The 25721-nt window shown below is 35.5% G+C and overlaps 1 long non-coding RNA gene across 1 annotated transcript in view; it reads left to right on the top strand.

Moving 5' to 3' along the window:
• The window catches only part of LOC110262237, a 52044-nt gene continuing 31645 nt past the window's right edge, over positions 5323 to 25721 (top strand). The window contains exons 1-2 of the long non-coding RNA XR_002347054.1: positions 5323 to 6819; positions 10183 to 10277. This is a non-coding gene — a long non-coding RNA (uncharacterized LOC110262237). The remainder of the gene's footprint in view (positions 6820 to 10182; positions 10278 to 25721) is intronic.

Below are 25721 nucleotides of genomic sequence, written 5' to 3'. Positions count from 1 at the left end.
CTTTGGTAAAACATTTCAGTTAATTCTCAGTTTCCTCCATTTACATTTTTTTTAATCCACTCATATTTTTTGTTGTTCTGAAAATCAGTAAGCACACAAAACAAAAATATTTTCAACTCATGATCTTTTATTGGTATGAGCATTTCTCTGGCTCCACTCTCCCTAAATCACTTGCAGAACGCAACTTGAAAGAAGAAAAAGCACTCAAAAGAACACACAAAAAAAGGAACATAACTGACATTAGTTGCATTAGCCCTTGGCACACTTGTTGTCACAGACAGTTCTTACACTTTCTGGCTAATCAGGATAGTGACTCAATTTCTTGGAGATTTGGGTGGGTAGAACCTACTTCATATAAAGCTGAAAAAGCTGTACTCATTATTTCCCAGCCTCCCTTGCAGGTAGAGCACAGTTATGGGTCCTATGCTCTGACAAATTGGATGCTAATAATACAAAGGAGCAGAAGCTGCAGAATTCTCTCTGAAAGAGTGGCAAGTACAGAGAAACCAAATTCCTGAGGTGGAGTGATGACTATGTTGACAGCCCTGTGAGACATCCATGGCAGCCATTTTTAGTTGTGGGAACTACAGTTTATAGTGCCTGAGGATAGAGGCATCGTGCTTACTAGATCAGTTCTCTTGCAGAGCTCTGAGTATCATTCATTGTTATATCATCTCTGATCTTAGTTCTTCTTATGAGACTGTGTGTTAATCAATATTTGATATATTCATTTTCTGCTTAATTAATTCACAGCTAATTTATTTTACTTATAACTAAAATTAGTGACTGGCCAACCAAGCAATTATTTCTACCTTATTTAAGGAGAAATGATGTTAAAAAGTCAATTCAAACCATTGGAAATTACTTTCAAGTCCATATATTGTATTATGAATATCTGAAAGATGATTAAATTATAGTATGATATGACTCTTTCAGATTATTAGACGGAGCTATTTGTGTGTTTAAACCATCTCTACTCTGAACATTTTTTAAAATTTTACTTAATAGATCATTACTTTTCACATCTCAGACATAGAAAGTCATTGAAAAATCTATGTATTCTCATGTGAATTGCATTATTTTCTCTTTGCATTCTCCACAATAAGTCTAATTTTTAAAAAATAGTTATATTCAATCAATGTTTGATTATTAAGTTATTGTTTGATTATTTGGGAAATGGGAGGAGGCAGCAGAATTAGAAAATTACCATCATACCTGTGAACATATGATCCGTTATTCATACTTGTGAATGCAGTTCAATTTGACATCTTGGATAAAAAAACTAAAACATTTGCAATTGAAAGGGCATTAAAATGTTGAAAGAAATTAAAATACTTCTGTGGCCAGTATCTACAAGTGATAACTATGGAGTGCTGTCTTAGAGATATTTGGGCTTTATACTGTAAAAACATGCTTAGAACAAGTTTGTGCAAGAAGGAGGAAATTTATTTTTTGAGAATGAGTACAGAGCTTATGAAAGCTAAGACTAAAAAGTACACTGGGGGTTCATGATGGAAGTGAGGGAATTAGAGAATCCAGGGAGTCATTCTTCGATCTCTCGCTCTCTCTTTTTTTTTTCTTTTTTTTTTTTGTCTTTGAGCCAATATATCTCATCCCAGCTGCTCCTTGACATCTCCTACAGTATTCTTTGTCTAGTTCAACTTTTCCATTTCTCTACAGATAGTTTCCTCACCTTGTTACCAACCACCTTCAGAGATCTGGTGCAAAATGCCTGCTGATTTCACTTTCTATTTTACTGGAAGGGGTTTGGCTAAAATTGAATCTAATGTTCACCTCTGTAGTAACCCATGAGGCACAGATAATGTGGTCACATGTATAAACATGGCTCCTAGGGACCCTTCCTCACGAGATTTTTGGTATGGGAGCTGTAGATCTCAGGAAAACAGTTGTTATAAAGTTGAGAACTATGTCAAAAATTGCCTTCTATAGAATTTAATAAAAGCAACTTCTTTAAGAAAAGCTAAAAGGCACTCCGTTTGGTTTTGTCACCTTTGGGATTGAAAATGCTTTGAAGGCAAAAATAACTCTTGTAATTCATAATGCATACTAAATAAATGTTTCAATTGCACTTAACATAAATTTGTCAACTTGTGCTCTACTTTATACATTTAAAATCTGATCTCCCATTTCGGGAACATCTTGGGAAGCAGAGGTAAGGAGGAGGTAGAGTGCACAATTCAAATATTTGGATAACTTGATCGTCATTTCCCTAAGGAATCAGAAAGATATACAAGTGGTATCTGTTATTTCTGGTTTCTGCAAAAAATGTTCTCTAAAGATACCTAATGGTATTTTTAAAGAATATTTCTACCACCCTTACGGGGAGGAAAGCACATTCTAGGCTAGAAAAGCTGGGCTCAAGAACCAAGCATGATTACCAAATTACCACCAGGTAAGTTTCTTTCTTTTTTAAATTTTTTATTATTTTTTATTTTTTTTAGGGCCACACCCATGGCATATGGAAGTTCTCAAATAAGACTGCCAGCCTGCACCACAGCCACAGCAACAGGATATCCAATCCACCTCTGCGACCTACACCACAGCTCAAGGCAACACTGGATCCTTAACCCACTGAGCAAGGCCAGGAATCGAACCTGCATCCCCATGGATGCTAGTTAGGTTAGTTACTGCTGAACCACAAAGGGAACTCCCCAAATAAGTTTGTTATATCTACAAAGTTCGTGTAATCACACCAGGGTGACCAATTAAATGACACGTGGTATATATTCTCTTTTCCTCTATTACTTTCTTTGTATGTATTCTGAAAATTTTATATAGAACATCTAATTTATAGTATGCTTTGTAATAATTTTTCTAATAACACACAAATTAGCAAGGTAATAAAATGGAATTAAAAACCTAAAGCTCAGACAGCAGGAAAATCTATGAAAGCATTATCCTTCCCTATTCTGCAACAGATCAATATTCTCTACCCATCGGGACAGATGGGGAGAGACATGTCTCAGATTGATGTCAGGCATCAGTTTTGTATGTAGTCTGGCTCACTCCTTTAAAGCTTTTTTGCTACTATTTGGCTCCTCTTTTCCCTAGGAAAGGCAAATACAGGATTTTTTTTTTTTTCTTAACATGCATTCTAGCTGAAGATGAGCATAGGGAGTATACAGTACCCTTGTTTTTTTAAAGTCCTGGAAATGTGTCCTGGAAGCATGTAATAAGAAGAAAGAGAAGAAATGGAATCTCAGCAGAAGAGGTAAAAACAAAGCAATCACTCTTTACTGTGTCTCCTAGCCCTTCCTTAGAGCATAAAGATTTTTTTCAGAATTAAAATTTGAGATCTTTCAAGAAATTTATTTCAATCAAAGTCTGTGTTGAAGAAAGAAAAAGAGAAAATTCCCTCTATTTTTCTTGGGTTCTTCTGGCTGCTATAAGGGTTAAATTGACATGGGACACAAGAAAATCAAATTTAATAACATACATAATTGAGCTCCATAAGCAAAAAGAGCCTAAATGTCATTCAGGCAGTTGTAGCTTATCTGTTATCCTAAACTAAGCAGAAAGGGGTAAGGGTCTTGGACTTCAAAGGGGAGAAGGGTAATTTACAGGAAGATGAGAAAAGTTAATGTTTGGTAAGGAGGTATTTGCTGGGCCACACAGAAGCAGTGGAAGACAGAGAGGACTTTGGTGTCCAGGCCCTGCCCAGTGTTCCATGCCACACCTAGACCAGATGCTTTGTAGATCTCTCTGGTGCCCGGCTCTTCCTGGACCAGGCTTTTTATTGAAATTCTCCTAGGGGGGTAAGGGAGAGGTAAAAAGAGAGACTTCCTGAGTCTTTTATTTCTTTTTTTAGGGCCGCACCTGTGGCATATGGAGGTTCCCAGGCTAGGGGTCTAACTGGAACTGTAGCTGCCAGCCTATGCCTCAGCCACAGCAACATCAGATCCTTAACTCACTGAGCGAGGCCAGGGATCAAACCTGCAACCTCATGGTTCCTAGTCAGATTCATTTCTACTGCACCATGACAGGAACTCCCTGAGTCTTCTATTTCTTAAACATAATCAGCCTAAAATAATCCTTACACCATAGAGATACATTGGAGGGCCACAGATTTTGCTCCCCTATATCTATCAACTTTGGCTCATCATAAATAGGTTTATCCTCAGACTCACAGACACGGAGAACAGACTTGTGGTTGCCACTGGTTAAGAGGAGGAAGTGGAATGGACTGGGAGTTTGGGATAAATAGATGCAAACAATTACATTTAGAATGGATAAGCAATGAGATCCTAAGTACTGTATAGCATAGGAAACTCTATACAATCACTTGTAATAGAACATGGTAGAAAATAATATGAGAAAAATGTATATATTTTCATCACTGGGTTGCTTTTCTGTACAGCAGAAATTGACAGAACATTGTAAATCAACTATAATAAAAAAATTTTTTTAAAAAAGAAAAATAGGTGGAGTTCCCGTCGTGGCACATTGGTTAACGAATCCGACTAGGAACCATGAGGTTGCGGGTTTGGTCCCTGCCCTTGCTCAGTGGGTTAAGGATCCAGCGTTGCCGTGAGCTGTGGTGTAGGTTGCAGATGTGGCTCGGATCCCGCGTTGCTGTGGCTCTGGCATAGGCTGGGGGCTGCAGCTCCGATTAGACCCCTAGCCTGGGAACCCCCATGTGCTGCAGGAGCGGCCCAAAGAAGAGGCAAAAAGACAAAAAAAAAAAAAGTTTATCCCCCACAACAGATTACCAGGAATATATTTTTACAACTTAATTCAAAATTTTTCTTCTCTCATTAATTACATAATGTTACTTTAGGGAGATGTCAGCATTTACAGTAATATGTAGGAGCTATTGGGACTAAATACAAAGAAAATATAATCAAGAAACCATCCAATAATAGAGATAAGACATATGCACTTCTAAGTTGTTTAAGAGAATATAGCTTCACCAAAACAACAACAATAACACACAATCTTGAATATTTGGTTCCGCTTAGCATTTTGTAATTATTTTCAGGGCTAAATATAACATTACATTTGCTTGTATTCTTGGTTTTTATCATTAGCGTTTCTTAAGGAGTCCCCATTGGTTAAAGCATTGTCCTAAGTCCTGGGATATAGTATACAATTTATTTCCCTCCAGGAAAGAGTTTAATATTTAATTCAGAGACAGGAAACAAATAAAAACAAATCAATTTTATGCTCAAGCTTTATAAGCACAGCAGTCTGGGAAATTCTCTCCTATGAATGGACCTACTTTATTATAACTTTCTTTTGCTTTTGGAACTGAATTCTCAGAGGGGCTTGTAAGATAGATTCATTGGTCTAGGACTATTTCCTACAGGAAGAGTGCTATTGTGATGCTATTGTAAGACCAATGCATAAGAAAGAACAAAACTTGAAAAATCAGATGTTACAGGCATAAGGCAAAGAGTGGGCAATCTGTTGCTATTTTTCAGAGGTGGATTTTGTTGCTGTTAATATACTTTTTAAAACGTTTTTCCCCCACAAATGTGTTGGCCTCATATGAAGCTTGGTTTTTGTTGTTTATCATTTACCATGATCACAGATTGTCCCTGAGGTCGTCGGACACCTATATTTTCTACCAGAGGTTTCCAAATTTACCTAATGAGAAGAATTACCAAGGGATGGCTACTAAAATGCTTGCTCCTTGCCAAACCTAGTAACAGGGCGGAGTTCTCTATTAGTCACATAGACACAGTTCCTAGGGTCCATGATACTCTTAGAATCCCCCAAAAATGTTCTAATTCATTTCAAACGTGGAAGAAATAAGTACGTGTTTCTTGGAAATCCAACTTGGATTATATTTGTTTTTATACCAGCAGTTGTAAAATATAACGTTTAGTATAATTTTTTTTTTTTCATGGATAAAAGGGTACTCTGAAGGCAAAAATGCCTAGGGCCCATGAAAGCAAGTATCTGGCCCTGCCTAGTAACTAGACTATCTACATTTTAAGGAGTACACACTCAAAAACGTTTTTGAAACACTATCTGTGCAATATTTTAATACTATATTCCTCTGGGTTCATCAGGGTTCCACTAGAGAGATGCGATTACTGCGAGTATCATGGGATAAGGGATATATTAGAGGAGTTAGATCACACACTATCGTGGGAGACCCAGAGAAAGAAGGTCAAGAAGGGAATGCAGAAGCCAGCTTTCCCAAGAACAGGCGTGGATGGAAGGGTGAAAGTTGGCCGGGAAATAAGGGAAGCAGTCTTGTCTGTCTGTGCGGGCAGGACAAGGCGAGCTGGGATAAGTCTCTGTAGGGTTGTTCCATTTGCCTCTGTTGGGATGTGGCTTCTCTTTGTCACCAGGACTGGCTGCCTAGCAGAAGAGTGCGGCATGGAGCAAGGGACAACAAGCCAAGCTTAAATGCACAGGCAGGCACTATACCTGTACTTCTGCCCACAGTTAACTCGAGGACCTTTGGAGAGTATGACCGCTTCATTTCCGCCTTCCAAAAGTCCCGCCAAACCCTCCTGCTGACACACACTAGAAGCCTCTGGGAGGAGGATTCTGGGAAATGTAGTTCTGGCTTAGCCCAGCGGGCTGCTGCAAATCGCTGCACCTTCTGACCTTCAGAATGAATCGTTTTCACCTGAGCTGGGTCTGTGCTATTCCACGTGACGCCAGTCTTTTCTCTCCCCAACCCCCCTCATTCACTAGCTGAGTTGTCTGGCAGAGGTTATCCAACCTCCCTGAGCCTCATATTCCGCACACGAAACAAAGATGAGGAGAGCGCATACTGCAAAAATTATTGTGAGAACCGAATGAAAATAGGCGGGCTGTTTTGACCACGGTGTCAGGCACATGGTGAGTGCTATATCAATGTTACTATTACCAGCCTTAATAAAGTAGGCCACAATTCATGTGAGTGTGAAATGACTGTAAAAATAATTTTAAATTTGGATCTAGTGACTGTGTTACTTGCAGTCCTAAGCATTTAAACCCAGAAAGAAGCTTCAGACCATCCAAAAGGAACGCTCATTATATGGCTAACTTTGTAACAGCAGCTTTGAAAGCCAGCAGAAATCAAGGGAATAAGATCTTCAGTGCGGTGAGAGAAAATAACTAAACTAAAAACTGTCGAGAATAGAGCAAATTTTCACACATAAGAGATTTACGGCTAAAGAAACTTTTCTTAATAAAAATTCGACGATGTATATTTTAAGTGGAAGGGAAATAAATCTAGAAAGAAAAAATGAAATGTAAAATGAATAGTAAGCACAGATGTAAAATGTAACTAAATTCAAGTTACCTCTACTAAAAATAGTATTAATACTAATGCTTTTGGTTAACTGATTTTTTCTTATATTTTTTACCACTGCTTTTGGTAACTAATTCCTCTGATAGGCTTTATCACTGAACAAGACTCACCTGGGTTTCTGTGATTTTGAGTCTTGGCTATAGCAAAAACCCTCAAATCTAGGCGTATTGCTTTATTTGGGGCCTCCCTCTTATAGGGTTGGAAAAGATCCCAAACTTTACACCTGAATTTGGTGTTATGACAGGCATATTCTATGTTGAATAAAAGTCAAAATAATAATGCTCAATCTAGTACAAGTATAGTATCTAAGTCAAGAAAAAGTTCTAAGTTTCAGTATTCTTTTAATTATTACAATTTTTCTAGATCCACATAATCTGCCTCTGGTAGCCACCAGTCTGTTCTTTGAATCTATAAACGTTTTTTTTTTTTTTTTTTTTTAATTTTTGGGTTTTTTTAGATTCCACATGTAAGAGAGATCATTTGGTATTTGACTTGGCATAGTGCTCTCAAGGCCTATCCATGTTGTTGCAGATGGCAAAATTTCATTCTTTTTTATGACTGGGTAATAGTCCGTGTGTGTGTGTGTATACCACAACTTATTCATTCATTAGTGTACATTTAGGTTGTTTCCATGTATTTGCTGTTGTAAATAATGATGCAGTGAACATGGGGGTACATATATGTTCCTGAGTAGGTGTATTTTTTTCCCTTTCCTTCAGATAAATACCCTAAAGTGGAATTGCTGGCTCATATCATAGTTTAATTTTTTTTTTTTTTTTTTTTTTTGTCTTTTTGCTATTTCTTTGGGCTGCTCCCGCGGCACATGGAGGTTCCCAGGCTAGGGGTCGAATCGGAGCTGTAGCCACCGGCCTACGCCAGAGCCACAGCAACGCGGGATCCGAGCCGCGTCTGCAACCTACACCAGAGCTCACGGCAACGCCGGATCGTTAACCCACTGAGCAAGGGCAGGGACCGAACCCGCAACCTCATGGTTCCTAGTCGGATTCGTTAACCACTGAGCCACGACGGGAACTCTGATAGTTTAATTTTTTTAAGAACCTCCATACTGTTTTCCATAGTGGCTGCACCACTTTATATTTGCACCAACAGTGCATCAGAGTTCCTTCTTCTTCATATCCTTGCTAACACTGGTTATTTCTTGTCTTTTTGATAATAGCCATTCTAACCGGTGTGAAGTGATAGCTCATTGTGGTTTTGAGGGACTAAACTTTGGAATTTATGCAAATCTGACTAGAGCAGAGACTGCTCTTTTTCTCTCAGTATACATTCCTCTCTTCTTTGATAGAGACAGAGTTCCTTATTTTTAATTGGTCACATGGCCACTGAGAATAGAAGCTATAAATTCCAGTCTCCTTGTTAGCAACGTGTAGCTCTAAGATAAAATTATGGCCTATGAGCTACATTAAAAGGTAATGGATGTGTTTTCCAGGATGTACCCTTAAGAGGAAGGACTGTGCTGTTGACTGCCTGCCATATCCATTTTTTTAAAGAATGAGACTGTAAATGTGGCAGTGGGCAGTTTTGGACCCTGAGAAGGAGGACGCCACCCTAGAGATAGAAGAGGAACAAGAGGGAAGGAGCCAGAGTCTTGACACTGCACAGTGCCTCCATAGTTTGGACTTTCTTTCTAGTTTAAGACATTGTTATTTTTGTATCTGTTACACTTAGTTGAACTGTGTAATATGAACTAAATAGAGTGACTATAAAAAAACATATGTAAATGTATAGGCACACTGAAATTCTTTACTGCAAATATGTCTTTGATCTTTATATTTCATGAAAACAACATTATTTCTTATGCTGTAAATATTTCTGTAATTTTGAAATACCACTTTATATTTTAGAAAACAATACCATGATCATGAAAGCAGGAAAGAAATATGTAGGGAATGTTCTATGATAATACTTTCTAAAGCATGTGCCTTCCAGAAAAAACCTGTGTATCTTTAAAACTAAATTTTGGGGCCCTATCCAAATGTATAGGTAGGTTTAAGAAATAACAAGAATATGATGATATGGACTTGTTTGATTTAATTTTAATAAAACTATAATTGTGTCTCAGAACTAAGACAACTAACATATCTAATCATTTTAACAAAGAGAACTTTAACAAAAATAGCTGGTTGTTTCCTTTGTCTAGACAAAATCACTTCGTGGGAGGAATAAGCTAACCTTTTAAAAAATATGAGGAAATGATTGAATTACACCAAATGTAAGGCTACCTTTTATGCAACACTAAATAATTCTATCACATCTTTCTTTCTTTTAGTAATTCATTTGGGATTATGGTATTTGAGCCACATGTTAAGCCTCATACTTCATGTATAAATTATCTACATTCTTCCTTCTCTTAAGAAACTAGTGACTAAGTTAGGTTTACAATAAGAAAACACTGACCTTACCGATTTAAAGAATTAGTTACCAAAAATCTGAAAATACATATCTTTATACCATTAACTTGACAAGATTTAATATTTATATTTCAAAAATTATGTATCAGAATTAACTATGATTATATTAACCATTTTAATATCAGAATTTTAATTTTTTTCTTGTGTTTCAGTACAGCATTATATCTGCTTTATTTTACTTTTTAATATTTTATATTTAATCAACTCTGTTAAAAATGGAATATTTTCAGCATCTTAATTTTCATAAGAAAATGTAGCTGTACAGATATTTTTATAAGAAAAATACTTTCTTGTTTTTTGGCATAAAATTTCCTTTAAAATTATAATTTATGAGCAATAGTTTAGAGCATACTATCCCTAAAATTTGAAGACAAAATAATTTTCCCATTTGCTCTGCTTTAAAAGAAAGTGGGTATAGGTAATAGCATTTGCTCTACAGTGTAATCATGAAATAATCATTAAATTTATCTGTTACAGAATGTCCTAAAGAGACAAAGAATAGTAGTCCTATCACCTTCTCTTATGAGAATAATGGAGATTGACATTGTGAAGTATATGGAAAAACATGAAAGGTGAGAATAGTTTCATCTAAGATATGGTAAAAATAGCATTTAGTTTCCCTTTTAAACACTACAGTTTATTGTTTTAAAAATATGGAAAATACAAAAAAGGCAAATTACCCATAATATCACTATTTGAGATAACCATCATTAATATTTTGATATATTTCTATTGTGTTGTTTATTCTGTGTGTATTAGCTTATATAGCTACAGCAAATCTATAACTTTATCACAATAGTAAATTTGCATTGTATTCATACTTTGATAGACTTGGCATGTTCATGTATTTTAAATAGACTTTTTAATAACTTTATTTCATAAAGTTTTTGTAATCACCTGTATTCAGAAAGCAGTTATCTTTTCAAATACTATTAATTAGGAAGCAAGTTGATGATGGCAATTGAAACTTCATTTATTTATTCAACATCTTACTTCATCTTCTTTCAAAAGTATAGGGCAGTAGTCATGTGATAATTTACCCTAATGATGAAAATAAAATTATTAGGTCGCTTCTCCTACTCTCTTGCAAATAAGACATAAAAATGCCTCCAAACACTAGAGACTCCTCAGCACATCTCGATGCTTAAATATGATGATACCCAAAACTTTGTAACCTGCCTTAAAGGAGCAGGTGTAGACAGGCATGTAAACATGTAATTACAGTTGAGGAAGTGCTACTAGAGGTAAATATATTTTGGAAGCATCTTTTATTCCTTACTCAAAATATGCATGGACTAGTCTATATGCCAATGAGAAAATTAGAGATTTGTAAGAATCATATATTTGTTTTTTCAGGGCTGTACCTATGGCATAAAGAGGTTCCCAGGCTAGAGGTCAAATTGGAGCTGTAACAACTGGCCTACGTCACAGCAACGCCAGAACCGAGCCTCATCTATAACCTACACCACAGCTCATGGCAATGCTGGATCTTTAACCCACTGAGTGAGGCCAGGGATGGAACCTGACTCCGCATGGATGCTAGTCTAATCCATTTCCATTGAGCCACAATGGGAACTCAAGAATCATATATTTCTTCTGTTTGTTTTTCTTATTTGCATTTTGTTATGCTTTCGCAGGTAATGGATAAATAACATTTTGAGGTATTTATTTTTTTAATCTTTAGTTTCTATTCTCTGAAACGGTTTGAGAAAAGTACTGTATTCTAATGTTTTTAAGTAATTAAGACATAATTATGCCATATAAATCAAAGATATAGTGTAGAACAGTACTGAGAAAGTCAAACAGATGCTAGTTACTTTGGATTATTTCACAAAATATATGACTATATATTTGTGGCATACTCATAATAACACCAGTTTTAGCTCAAGTTTCCAGACTTTAAAAAAAGTAGTATACTTTCTGTGTCTGCCAACAGTTTATGCACATTTATAAATATTATATTCAAGTTTAACACTGATAGCTATCTTTTATACAGGCCAGGTAATAGAGATATGAGATTGCTCAATAGGTCAGTAGTACAGAAAACATGTATTTTACCATAACTTGTTTATACTGTAAAATTTCCTATTGTGTAATTTACAGTGTATGCTACTTATCAAAATTTTAAATGTTCTTGCTTTTTACTTCCTGCTCACATAATACCCTGTGTGAGCATTTGCAAAATGAACACCACTGGGATAGTATTTTCCAGGACAATTAAATCAGTCTGCAAATCTGCCCATCACTCCTTCCTTTCTAAGAAAATACGACATCTTAATGAGCAAGCTGTTTTATAGTGGCAGAAACTCTTACTGTGTATATTTTATATTTTTTTAAGTAAAAGATTTCCATGCCAATTCCTTCTGTAAATCTTGCTTGACTGAGTAGAAGCATATTTTTAAGTTTTTTCTGATTATGATACGGCATCAAAGACCAAATGTTTATAGTGTAAATATTTTACTCGTTGACCAAGATGACTTTTGCTGGTAAAGTAGCTCTCAGTCAACTATAGTCTGCATGCTTTGTTTGTCATACCTTGGCAACTGGTGCATCATGCCTGGTGCATGCTCTGTTAATGGGAAGGAATGGGAGAAGAGACCAGCACAAAATATGGCCTTACTGATGGGGAGGACAGACTGAGTGGTATGTGATGCCTCCTGAGTATGTCACATATGGGTTTAGGGAAATAGCAGCAAGTTCTTCTAGCCAATTTACAGAACATGACTTTAGGGGATTTTGTGGAATGGCCTGCTGTAGATAGGAAGAGTTGGCCTTAGAGAACTCTGTCAACAGATAGTGAGGTTTTCATTCATCAGTAATAGGAGGACTCCAAATCCTTGGAGAAAACTCTCAGAAGAAATACAGGGGTAAAATACTAATTGAAATTCTTAGATTGATCACATAAGTAGTTACTAAAAGAAGAACTGGGGAACAAGCAGAATTTCAGGAGCCTAATTAGTGACCAAAAGCAATATAACTTAGAGTTGGATTGTTGAGATTTAAATCGTGGCTCTTCAGTTAAGTAACTGTGAGATCAGGGGCTGTGATTTAAACTCCTTTTAGCCTTTTGTAAAATGGAGATAATAATAGCACTTATTTCCTAAGGTTGTTTTGAGAATTAAATGAGATGACTCATAAGTTTCTCAGCTTTATTTCTGGCACATATCAAGCATTCAAGAAATAGTAAATAAATATTAGAAAAATTATTTTGACAAGATAATCACTTTGGTCTTTGCTCTCTGTAATCCCCATCTCCCTCTCCTTCCTTGAGGTAGCCAAAATCTTTGGGGTCCAGAGGCTCAGGGAAACTTGCCTTGCCGAGCCAAAAGTAAAAGCCAATTAAAAGATGCATTTGTTCTTATCATTTGATATCTAAAAGCCTTGGGATGAAGGAATTAGGTGAAATGCTCATGAGTGTAAGGAGAGCAGAAAGGGGAAATTCGAAAGATCAAGAGCAAAGACAGAGGTATTTCCTTTATCTAACAATGTGTGGGAAGTCATCAAAGATAAACATTATACAGTAACAGTGTTAGGAGTATTAGGTGTAACTAGTATGGTTCAAATATCAGCGTGTCTGGCTTCCTTTCCAAGGCCATATTTCACTGAGACCTTAAAAGAGAATGGGGCCCTAATAATGACTGACTTAGAATCTTTTACTTAACCTGTAGAGAGATTTAGAATCCATTTTAATTTGATTATTTAAAAAAATTCTAAAATGGCTGTTTCCTGTGTACTTGAGTTTGTGGCTTGTGATTCATATGTTCTGCATTATAATCATTAGCACACATATGTGAGTAAAGAGTAAGGGATTAAGAGTATTGTGAAGTTGTGAACCTTTACAGCGAACCTCACTATATAGAGCTGAGATTAAATGAATAACTTCACAGATCAGGTAATATTTGACTTTGGAAATTAGCATAAGGCTAGGCCCACTGGCAAAGGCACACTGATCAACCTTTTGGGAGAAAGAAATGCTGGCTGAGGTGATATTTCTAACGATCTTTTAACATGTGCTTTAGGGAGTTCTGTTCCTTTACAAAGAATCCCAGCTTAGTTCTAAGAATTAACAAAAGAAAAATATCATTGATACTAATCAGGTTAATTTTCAAAGATGATTTTGTGCTGTAGTTATCAGTGTTAAAGTTAACCCAGATAATGTAACTACCATTTTACTTGGAAGGGTGTATCAGGTGTATTAACCTCTAAAAACGTCAAATTTGTAGAATTTCCATCCCCAGAAATTGCTTTGATTGGCCTTTAGGAAAACAAAACTAGATGTTGCCTAGCACATAATCTTATTATGTTATTGGATTAATCAGAAATTGGGGTCATTTCCAAGGAGACAAAACAAAAATACTAAAAGATAAGGGAAATTGAAACTGGAGTTGGAGCCTATCTATTGATACTCAATGGGTGAAGTACCTTTCAAGGTAAATGATATCTGTGCTGGAGTCAGGTAAGTGAACAATGAGCTATTTGAAAGACACACGTCTTTAGGCTCTTTAATTAATACCAGAACCCTAAAAGCTGGATAAATCCTTCCCAGTTAGTAGCTGCCTTGATTACTGGGAGGAAGAAATGAATATCTACTCTGGAAGATCACTAACTAAGTTCAACTAAACATATGCCTGTCATCAAAGAGCACCAAACACATAAGAAGACAGAGGGCCTTAAATGAGACTCAGTAGAAAAAAGGTATTGGTTTAGGAGCCCCAAGAACCTTAGCTATTGGAATTTTAGAGGAGGCGAAACTTGACTTTTACCTGCTTAGGGTTTTCAGACGGGCCTGAGAATTTAATTGACATAAAAATGATAACTAGGAGAAAAGCATGCAAATATTAAGTTGTATGTAACAGAAGGAAAGGAAGAGCCAAAGTAACAAAACCGAACTACTTTTATACTAGTTTTGCACAAAGTGAGGCAGTGATGGAAAAGTAATTAAAATAGAGAGAGAGTCTAATGGAAGATAAGAATTATTTTAACAAAATCTGTTTTTACAGAATTCTCTAGTCTTTGACTCCCCATCGAAGAAGGTTTTGTTTTCTCCTGGTACAAGGAAGGGTATCCTTCACATGAGAGTTTCTCTTGTTCCTGCAAGAAAAGAGGAGATTAGAATTCCCTTTCTTACATCTGCTTTTTTTCCAAGTACTTTAACTGAAAATAATCCTTATGCCAAGGTGGCATGTGGTCAGGGTGGCATATTCTACCATTCTTCAGAATCATCATATATTAATTATAAAATAGCCATGTATGAAATATTTAAAATATAAAGAGTTAAATTTAACAAGAAACTATTCAAAATGATTGGGATATCTGGAAGAACCAAAATAAGCTTTAAGAAAGAAAAATATAATTATTGAAATATTTTTTTAAATTAGAAGGAGTTCTTATTGTGGCTCAGTGGTAATGAACCCAACTAGTATCCAGAATACTAGGATGCAGATTTGATCTTGGCCTCGTTTAGTGAGTTGGGAATCTGACATTTCCGTGAGCTGTGATGTAGGTCACAGACCTGGCTTAGATCTCTCATTGCGGTGGCTGTGGTGTAGGCTGGTAGCTGTAGCTCTGATTGAACCCATAGCCTGGGGACTTCCATATGCTGCAAGTGTGGCCCTAAAAAGCAAAAAATAAAAGTAAATAAAAATAAATAATTACTCTCTCCAGCATTTGTTATTTGTAGACTTACTAATGATGGCCATTTTGATCAGTGAGAAGTGGTACCTCATTGTAGTTTTGATATGAATTTCTCTAATAATTAGTGATATTAAGCATTTTTTTCATGTGCCTATTGGCCATCTGTATGTCTTCTGTGGAGCAATGCCTATTCAGGTCTTCTACCCATTTTTCAATTTTTTTGTTTTTTGTTTTTTGCTATTGAGTTGTAAGAGATGTTTGTATTTTTGGAGATTAAGACCTTGTAGGTTGCATTGTTTGAAACTATTTTCTCCCACTCCATAGGTTGTCTTTTTGGTTTTTTTATGGTTTCCTTTGCTGTGTAAAAGCTTGTAAGTTGGATTAAGTCCCGTTGGTTTATTTTTGTTTTTATTTCTGTTGCTTTGGGAGACTGACCTAAGAAAACATTTGCGTGATTGATGTCAGAGAATGTTTTGCCTGTGTTCTCTTCTAGGAGTTTTATGGTGTCTTGTCTTATGTTTAAGTCTTTAAGCCATTTTGAGTTTATTTTTGTGCCTGGTGTGAGAGTTTAATTGATGTACATGCAGGTGTTCAGTTTTCATAGCACTCTTGCTGAAAAGGCTGTCTTTTTCCCATTTTATATTCTTGTCTGCTTAGTCGAAGATTAATTGACTGTAGGTGTCTGGGTTTATTTCTGGGTTCTCTATTCTGTTCCATTGGTCTGTGCGTCTGTTTTTGTACCATTACCACATTCTCTTGATTACTGTAGCTTTGTAATATTGTCGGAAGTCTGGGAGAGTTATGTGTCCTGTTTGGTTTTTGTTCCTCAGGATTGCTTTGGCAATTCTGGTTCATTTATGGTTCCATATATATTTTGAGATTGTTTGTTCTAGTTCTGTGAAAAATGTCAAGAGAAAAGGGAACCCTCCTACACTGTTGGTGGGAATGTAAATTGGTACAACCACTATGGAAACATTATGGAGGTTTCTCAGAAAACTAAAACTTCCGTATGACCCAGCAATCCCACTCTTGGGCATGCATATGGACAAAACTTTCCTTGAAAAAAGATACATGCACCTGTATGTTCATTGCAGCACTATTCACAATAGTCAAGACATGAAAACAACCTAAATGTCCATTGACAGATGAATGGATTAAGAAGATGTAGTGTGTACATATATATATGAATACTACTCAGCCATAAAAAAGAACAAAATAATGCCATTTGCAGCAACATGGATGCAACTAGAGACTTTCATACTAAGTGAAGTAAGTCAGAAAGAGAAAGACAAATACCATATGATATCACTTATATCTGGAATCTAATATATGGCACAAATGAACCTATCTACAGTAAATAAATGAACTCATGGACATGGAGAATAGACTTGTGGTTGGCAAGAAGAAGGGGGAGAAAGTGGGATGGACTGGGAGTTTGGGATTAGTAGACGCAAACTATTGCATTTGGAGAGGATAAGCAGTGAGGTCCTGCTGTATAGCACAGGGAACTATATTTAATCACTTGTGGTGGAACATGGTGGAGGATACTGTGAGAAAAAGAATGTATATGTATGATTGGGTCACTTTGCTGTTTGGCAGAAATTGACAGAACATTGTAAATCAAGTATAATAAAAAATTTAAATAAATAAATAAGTACTTTAGATTAGATAAACCTAATTAGGGAGTGGTGAACTGCAAAATAAATCTGAAGAAATAATGATGTGGCAAAAAGAAGCAAGGGGATTGAAACAATAAAAGATCAAGCTATTTGGAGAATAGAAGGCCTGGTATATATCTAATTTAAGTCCCAGAAGGACAGAATAAGTGAAATAAAAGAGAGGAACTATTTCAGAAAATGACCCCTGCATAGTTTCCATTACTGCTGAAAGATTGATTAAAAAGTTACAAGTGTTTAACTAATGTGAGAAAATACAAAATGGACATAAAAAACCCAGAAGGTCTTAATAAAACATTAGAGAGAAAAGACAGATCTCCTAAATATCAGTTTGATAGGTGTTTGCCAGCAACGTAAACTTACATTTTTGTAATTAGCCAAATTAATTTTTATTCATGATTACTTTGATTCCTTCTAGCTCAGTTTCCAGCACTGAGTGAATTATCCTCTACATTTCATGGCATATTTTTATTATTCTTATATTATGTATATAACTTACACATAATATATAATTTATATTACAATTTTATTATTGTAAAGTTCAGCCTCTCTTTTTGTTAGTTTATTTTTACTTTTTTTTTTTTTAGCCTGAATCTCTAATTTTATTCTCTTCCCTAACATTCTCTATCATGGCCAGAGTCTAATGTATTTAAAGCATATCCTGTATTTGAGTATATTTAGATAAAATGTTAACTAATGGTGAGGATTTGAATCAATAGCTGCTCTTATTGTTGAAATACATTCAAATTCAGTTTGGCACAATCTTGTAAAATAAAATGTTCACATACCAATTGATCCAGCAGTTCTAACTTGCCCCCATTTCCTGCACTCAAAAGTTTCTTATACCTGATCACCAGTCGACAAGATTATTCATAATGACGCTAACAAGAATAAAAATTTGGAAGCACTTAAAGTCCATTTCCAGGAGAATAACTGGAAACTATAAACAGTGAAAATGAATACACAGCAGTGACAATTAACAGTTTGTATGAAATTTAGGAGCAATTGTGAGTAGAAGAATCAAGTCAAAGGTGACAACATACACTGTAATGCCATTTTAGAGAACTCAGAAACAAAATAAAATGTACATCTCCCCTAGAGTTGTATGTTGAATGGGGAGGGATGTTTGGTTACTAAGCTTCATAATTTACGTATGTTATTGTATATATATGATAATTGCATCTATCAAATAATAGCTAGTAACATTTTAAAGAACTTAATGTAAAAGCTGTTTTGCCTTTTTTATGAGCTTTAGTTATAGAATCAGCCTTTTTCTGTGTTCAGTTTATTAATTATGCCTTCATGGTCATTTTATCTTTATTAGAAGGGGTTTCATTTTCTGTTAATCTGCTTCATTAAGTTTAGTTGATACTTTACCATCTTGGGCAGTATGTTATTTGTGAAAAGTATTAAAAAACTGGTATTTGGGTAACAGTTTGTTCTGCTCCCCCCTGCTTAACTAACTCTTGGTTGTATGTGCTGTAATGTATCACCCAGACAACCATGTTCTAAATGCTTTCAGGTTAATTTAAGTCTCTGCAGTTTTGTATAGAATTTCTCACATAGATAATTGGAATTTTGTATGACTAAATTCGATGGATACTGATTCAACAACTCATTGCCTCACAATGTATATAATATTTGGGATGTCATGATTATGATTTATGTTGTCCAGGTGGTATAGTGGGATATAATTACATGCTGTGTCTCTTACTCTTTACTTAAATCATCTAGGAGTAAGTAAAGTCATCATACGTACAACATGTACCTTGCCAACACTATTTAACACAAATTTCATAGTTTTTCTGAGCATGAGTGACTGAAGTAGTTTCCTGTCTTCAGGGCTATCTAGAGGAACAGATTCAGCAATAAGTAACTTCAAGTAACTTCAATAAGTATCTTCAAGTTAAAGATACCAATAATAGATGTCTTAAGAAAGAGAAATGTGATCAAAGGCGCGGGGGTCATTTAACCACATGAAAGGCTGGTGAGGTAGCAAATGGAGGAACCTGAGAGTTTAGCTAGATTGGGAATGGATATAAAGTATCACTTGGCTGGAGTTCCTGTCATGGTTCAGTGGTTAACAAACCCAGCTAGTATCCATGAGGATGTGGATTCGATTCCTGGCCTCGTTCAGTGGGTTAAGGATCTGGCGTTGCTGTGAGTTGTGGTGTAGGTCTCAGACATGGCTCAGATCCCGCATTGTTGTGGCTCTGGCATAGGCTCGCGGCTATAGTTCTGCTTCGACCCCTAGCCTGGGAACCTCCATATGCTGCTGATGCAGCCCTAAAAGACAGAAAGACTAAATATATATAGTCTTTATGTGTATATATCAGTATATCACTTGGAGAATAAAGAGGCTGAGAGCCTTCCAGGGCCAGGCTACAGCTTGCAAAAGTGCAGGAGAGTGTTTAAGACTCATAAGATGAAGGAGACAGTAGCTCTCAGAAAACAGTAAAGCAAAGAAGCATTTTTTTTCTTTTCAAGGGAAGTTCTTCTGTATTATTTTATTGCCTCTTACCTCTCTCCTCTCTTCCCTCCTCAAAACACTTTGCTCTTTTAAAAATGCTTTCAATCATGCTTCTCCCCAGTAAAAATATTCACTGACTTTTCCTTCCACTTGGCAAGATATTTTCTGGAGCTTGAACTCAAGGACTTCCTCAATATGATCATAACAGTTCTTTTGAACCATCATTCCTATGAATCTTCTACATGAAAACTATCTCATTTAGAGTAAATCCACTTTCTTCAGCCTTCTTCGATTTGCATGCTGATCTGCATTTGATTTTACCTGTCTGTCCCCACCAAATGTCTGCATGATTTTACCCCACCATGATATCACACCCTTTACCACCTGTTTCAGGACACATGTCAAAGTTCTGCATCCTCCAAAACAGTCTCCAAACCCCTGGGGAGTCATTTCCTCTTTACAGTAACCTGCAATGCAGAAAATACAACACTAAACTATTAAAAATTTAAAGAATAGAAAACAATGGGAACAGGGGAAAAAGTCACAAAAAGAAAAGGGCTATATCTTCAAGGCTAAAAAACATAAGTTGTCAGATCAAAAGTATGTACTGCTTTCCAAGTAAAACGAATGAAAAATGATTGCTCTAGTACCTATCATTTTGAGATTTTTGAACAGCATGGATGAAAATTATATTCTAAAATTTCCTAGAGATATGTCATGGACAAATGGACAAAAAAAGTGTTCAGAAATTCTGCATATTTGTAGGGTATAGAAGAAGGCCTTCAAATTCAAAGCGAAATAATTTTAAAATTAGGATTCAATAACCAGAAAAACATCAACCAAAGGGGGAATATGAAAAAATAATTCTCCATGATGAGTTAACTTAAAACCGGAGCCCAGGGGATGACTAAAATCATATCATTTTATCTAATAAGTTGTGGAACTCTTACTTAATTTTGCAAGTAATTAAGCAATATTCTGCCTTTCTATCACCAGTGATAGAAACTATTCCCCAGATAAACAAATCTCCATTTGTTATTGGAACCAATGTTTAAGCCAAAACTCTCTGGAGATTGTGGCAAGAACCTTCTTTCTCTCTTCTTTCTGAAATTGCCTCTTCTTTAACAAAGTGGTTTCATCTATATACAAATAAAGTTATAAGCAAAAAGATTTGAGTCAGAATGATATAACTTGTCATTGAGATTTTAAGTTTTTGAAGGTTATTAAATTATTTCGATGTTTTAGAATTATTTTTCATAAACCGCATTCTTTGTTTGAGAAAGTTAATTATTTTAAATAACACAATAGCTGTGATGCTGAAGATGAGAATGGAAAGCCTTGCTCACTGATTGCTCACTCCTGAAGAATATATATATATATTCATAACACAAATATGCCAGGTGTTGTGTCACTGAGGTTAAGTGATGTCATCACTTTAATGCTATTTTTTTCATTTCTCTCTTCATTTAAGCAATATTTCAAACAAACACAAAATTTCTTTCACTGTGAAACCAGTGGCCAAGTCTATTAATTCCAACAGTTACATAAATTACATGACTGAAATATTAAGATCCTAATCTGTTCCCTTATATTCAAATATCCCTTGCCTTGTTCACTCCTTGGGCTATAGTTTCCTTTATCACACTTCACAGAAATCAGAGAACCTTTTTTTTCCATATTGGAGCATTTTAAAAAATGATTTCCAGGTTTAGTCATTTTCGAAGGGTGGAGAGGAAGGAGTGGAGAAAGGATGTTGAAAATATGATACCAGCATGCATGAAAATGTTCCATTATTCTAGAATATTTAGTTGCAGGAGAGAAAAACAAAAAGGATAACAATAAAAAAAAGATTAGACAATATGCAGAAAAGAATAAAAGTAAGGTATTTATGAGTATAAAAACAATCTCATTTTAAACATGAGGAAAGAAATAAATATTAAATTAAGAATTTCTAAAGTATAATTATAATAAATTTGGGAACCATTGCCCTAAACAAACCCAAATAGTCAGAAATCAAATTAAATATATTTTATACTATTTAAAATAAAAGTATATTTCCAATTTAATTCAGACACCAAATAAAAAAACATATTAAAATTGTAAAAAGAAGAGAAATCGAATGTAGCATTTTACAATTTCCTATTTCCAGAACATATGTCCTGGACCCCCAACTTTTATACAATGCAGGTTTTCCATTCCTCTTTTAAAATTAAACCTTTGGGATTGCTCAAGCATGACTGATACACTTAGATACTATCAGGCATTCAATACATACTATGTGCCTTTGATTTACTTGACAAGTGACAACAAGGCTGTATTGAGTTAAGCACAGACACTATCGCTAAATGAGTATTTGCAGGACCTGCCTGTGGTTATTGTCATACCAGTACAGAACTCTTGTTCAATATCCTGTCTGGGAAGGAGCCTTTACCAAATGCTTCCAAAGAAGGGCGAAACCACCCATAATGCAATTGGATGAATATGCATTTCTATACCCATGAGGGAAAACACTTTGTGCTGGCCCCAGGTGGTGAGCCACTCACACTCTGTTCATGTTCCTATGAGGACTGATCTCTTCAAATAATTCATTTTAAAGGACTTTTTATTCCAAAATTATTTTAAATAATAAATCAGCTTTGTTTCCATTAGAGAACCAATTTTTATTTATTTAAAGAGATAAGACATGACATATTCAAAAGAATTATCACAAAGTTCCTAATAGGCTTATATACAAATAGTTTTGAACACACTACTGTTAATATAACAACATTAAATTTGTTAAAAAGAGAAGGGGTTACCTAGAATATTCTCTACTATACTGGTGACTTTGAAAATTGAGTAATTTCTTCAAATTCAATAAACCTGATTCCTTCTTTTTTCCTTATCTTTTCTCTTAGAAAGCCTCTGCCTCCCATACCTACATGGCGATATGGCCAGATCCTTGTTTCTCTTTTGCCTCCCCAGAGCACTGGCATATCTCTTACTACGTATGCTTGAGTTGCTGCTAGCCATCTACTCCTTTAAGGAGGTCTGCATGGGGAAAACAGAACTACCAACCAGAGGCAAATTATTGGGTGATACTGTTGAGATTTAGGGCCAGCAAGGCAGAAGTTGTATTATAAAACAGAAGTAAATGATGAAGAAATTCATTTTGAAACTTTTTGGATGTTTCTTAAAATTCCATGCAGTGGTTTAAAGCACAGGGAGTTAGATTAAGAATATGGATGGTGGAGTTCTCGTCATGGCTCAGTGGTTAACCAACCTGACTAGTATCCATGAGGATGTGGGTTTGGGCCCTGGCTTTGCTCAGTGGGTTAAGGATATGGTGTTGCTGTGAGCTGTGGTTTAGGTCACAGACATGGCTCTCAGATCCTGTGTTTCTTTGGCTGTGGTGTAGGTCAGCACTTGTAGCTCCAATTTGACCCCTAGCCTGGGGACCTCCATATGCTGCGGGTGTGGCCCTAAAAAATAAAAAAGACAAAAAAAAAAGAATGTGGGTGGCAAGATCTAAAGGCTGGGGACAGAAAATTCACCAGAGGAGAAGACATTGAAGAGGAAAATGCTATAAATTCCTGAAGATAAAATTAGAAGAAAGAGAAGTTAGATGAATTATAACCAACCACTTTCACTATATTTCTAAGAATGAAAAAATTCAGATATTTAGTATACAGATTTACAATACAGAGTATCAGATTTAAAAGATTCTGTAAGAAAAAAAGAAATGTGATTTAATTAAAATATTGACTTTAAAATAGAAATATTTAAATAGAAATACCAAACCAAATTATGAATATTAAAACACACTGTTCTTAGGAATAATTCTAGATTAAGGCCTTCAATTTTGCTTCAGTGGTTTTATTTCAGAGTGATTTGGATTTTTGTCTGTAGACTAGCAAAATTGGATTATTATCACTCAGTCTTTGAAAGGAGAAGATTTATTTACAACATAGTTCTCTCGGTATCATCCATTAGAGATGATTTAGTCAACTTTTTCTCAATGTGAAAAGATCGTGGAGACCTTGTTGTATATACTAGAGAATAGCTTTGTTGGGAATTTATTTAAGTATTACTCATAATAATTTCAAAAGTTGATGAAATGTTTGTCATTTGAATACAAAGGCCCACGGCAATGCTACATTTTAAAAAGGTTATCTGGGGAAAAGCTGAGTCTTAAAATCATATATTTACATATTGGTCTTTCATTTTTAGATTTGATCACTTGAATTTTATTTTTATGTGGTACCTAGAAGGAATATACGTTCTTTTATTTATCATTATTATAATCAGCAATAGATTATAGTAAGAGGTTATTATAAAAATTTCATAGATTTTTATTTATTTATGTATTGCTTTTTATGGCCTTACCCTCAGCATATGGAATTTCTAGGCTAGGGGTTGAATTGGAGCTACAGCTGCCAGCCTCTGCCACAGCCACAGCAATGCGGGATCTGAGCTGCCTCTGCAACCTATATCACAGCTCACGCCAGTGCTGGATCCTTAACCACTGAGTGGGGACAGGGATCAAACCCACATCCTCATGGATACTACTCAGATTTGTTTCCGCTGAGCCATGATGGGAAATCCAAATTTCATAGATTTTTATACTTAGCCAATTGGTATGCTGTATGATTGGTTAAATTTAAATATTATTACATTTCTTACATCTTTCTTATACTTGACACTGTACACTGTTTTATAAACATCTCTTTCATAGTTATAGTAAGATCTATTATGTTTGGCTTCATATGGGAAACACTTTGATTCAAGAAATGTAAGTATTTTTATGTAAATATATAATTAGTAGCTGGTAATTTCTAAGTCAGGACCTAAGTCCTAATTTCAAAGTGATTGTAATTTCTAGTAGGCTATCTGTGTCTCACTAGAAGGGGGCTTAATGTGTGCCTGGTTCCCAGCTATTTCTTAGTATTTAATACACAACTTTACTGAGTGCCTGAACCTAGTTACAAGCAATCCTGATATTTGCATAGCATTGATTTCTAATGAATATACTAAGAATATCTATGAAATACCAGGTACTATATTTGATGATTTAGAGATATTCTCTTTAATACTTACAATAATTTTAAAAAGTTGTTGATACTATCTCCATTTTTAGAAATAAAATTGAGGTTTAGAGAGATTGACATATCTAAGGTCACATGGTTGACAGAATTCTGTTGAATTTTATGCTTCTTCCAGGATCTCTTGCTTATTTAGATACAGGACGCTTCTTTATTTTTATGTGATTTGTGAAGTCTCCTTATTTGGGGCCGTTCACACTCCAACGACCTACTACTTAGTTAACTTATTTAACTTTCCTATTCTTTAGTCCATCAGAGATAGATGTGTAAATATACACACCCACCCACCATTGTCTAGAAGACAAACGTAAAGACATCTGGTAAATATAAACATTATTCTAAGAGTGTTTCTGAAAAGGAAGCATTGCCCAAAGAAGGGAATAATAACAGCTAATGCATTCTAGAGTTGAGACTGAGGCAAAAGATAAAACACCGCTGGGAGGGACCTAGTAACAGTTTATCTAGGGGCCCATCTTTATATATTGTTATTTTTATCAAAATCACTCTCTCCTTTGTAATAAATAAGGGGTGCCTTGACAGTAGTCTGATAATAGAAACCTACCTCTATCGTGTTTCTGATCCCAGTCTGCAGACCACAGACCCCTCAGTATCCCCCTCTCTCACTCTCACTTTGTGAAAAGGCTAGAGGGAAAGCACAGTTCCAGCCCCTGAGCTCTGGGGACAAACTCATGCATTTTTTTTGTATCTCCAACTTCCCAGCTAGAGAAGAAGCCCTTACATATGTTTTCAAAAATATGCATGCTGTAGAATACTGTTTTTATTAATTAGAAAAACATTTGAGACTTGTATATGGAAGTATCTTGGTCTTGGGTGTAATGAAAATATTCCCAGTAGGTGTTTGTCATTCAGTTGTCATTTGTTTCCTGAAGCTATCCCATTCCCAAAATAATTTTCCTTCTGCTTTCTAAATTTCCAGTTATTTCATGACTTCATTAAAAAATGTGTCAAGCCCTGCTCTCATGATTGATTTCTGCTCCCTTCTCTGTTCATTCTCAGCCATTACATTAATGTCCTAGTCACTTACATGACTTAAATGGGGCCGTGACTTCAGGCTTTGTAGGAGGCAGTACTCTTAGAAACATTCACTATCTTAATCCAGTTACAAACAATTCTGGCATTTTCATAACATCTTGA

Source organism: Sus scrofa, chromosome 9 (genome assembly GCF_000003025.6).
Source record: "Sus scrofa isolate TJ Tabasco breed Duroc chromosome 9, Sscrofa11.1, whole genome shotgun sequence".
Classification (NCBI taxonomy): domain Eukaryota; kingdom Metazoa; phylum Chordata; class Mammalia; order Artiodactyla; family Suidae; genus Sus; species Sus scrofa.
Note: the sequence above shows the minus strand (reverse complement) of the source record. Positions and strands in the feature narration are given on the sequence as shown.